The sequence below is a fragment of the Chrysochloris asiatica genome, unplaced genomic scaffold (assembly GCF_000296735.1).
Source record: "Chrysochloris asiatica unplaced genomic scaffold, ChrAsi1.0 scaffold00056, whole genome shotgun sequence".
Taxonomy (NCBI): Eukaryota; Metazoa; Chordata; class Mammalia; order Afrosoricida; family Chrysochloridae; genus Chrysochloris; species Chrysochloris asiatica.
Genome location: NW_006408574.1, coordinates 17,842,942 through 17,843,696, shown reverse-complemented (window position 1 = coordinate 17,843,696; position 755 = coordinate 17,842,942).

The window sequence follows — 755 nt, the reverse complement described above, 5'->3', positions numbered from 1 at the left end:
GTGGTGGTGTGACATGTAGTTGATTCCAAGTCATAGTGACCCTGGAGGCTAAATAATAAGAAACCTTGCAGATTCAAGCAAGGTTTGGTATGAAAGTTTCTCTCCCAGATATTCATCATGAAGGAAGTCCAACTACCATGAGACCCTAATACAGAGACCAGAGAGGCCATGTGTAGTCACCCCAGCACTACCACCTAGTTTCTCGTGCATCCCACATTTCTAGATTGTCATACTAAAGGTAAGCAAATAATTATATTTTAAACCTCAAATAAAGAAATTAAGTGCAGTAGATATTTCTAGATGACAATAGAGAAAAAAATCTACATTATGCTACAAAATATGATTAAGCAAAATGATGTCTAAACCTTACTTTTAGTTTGATATTTTGTTTTTAAAATATGTTCTATAATAAAAGAAATTTTGCCACCATGCCCAGTAGAATCTAGAATGGCTAGACCTCATCTTGTTATGTGGCACAGCATCAGGAAAGACCAGTATTTAGGAAAGGACATTGTACTGGGTGTGTGAAAACAAGGAACATCTCAGTAAGGTGGATTGATACAGTACCCCCCACAATGGGATGGAAAATGTTGGAGATCATGGATATGATGCAGTACAAGGCAATATTTCCTTCTGTTATTTGACAGCAACTTACAAATATTCATTGTTGTTGTTGTTGTTGTCAGGTGCCATCGAGTCGGAACCGACTCATAGCAACCCCATGCACAGCAGAACGAAACAATGTCCGATCCTGG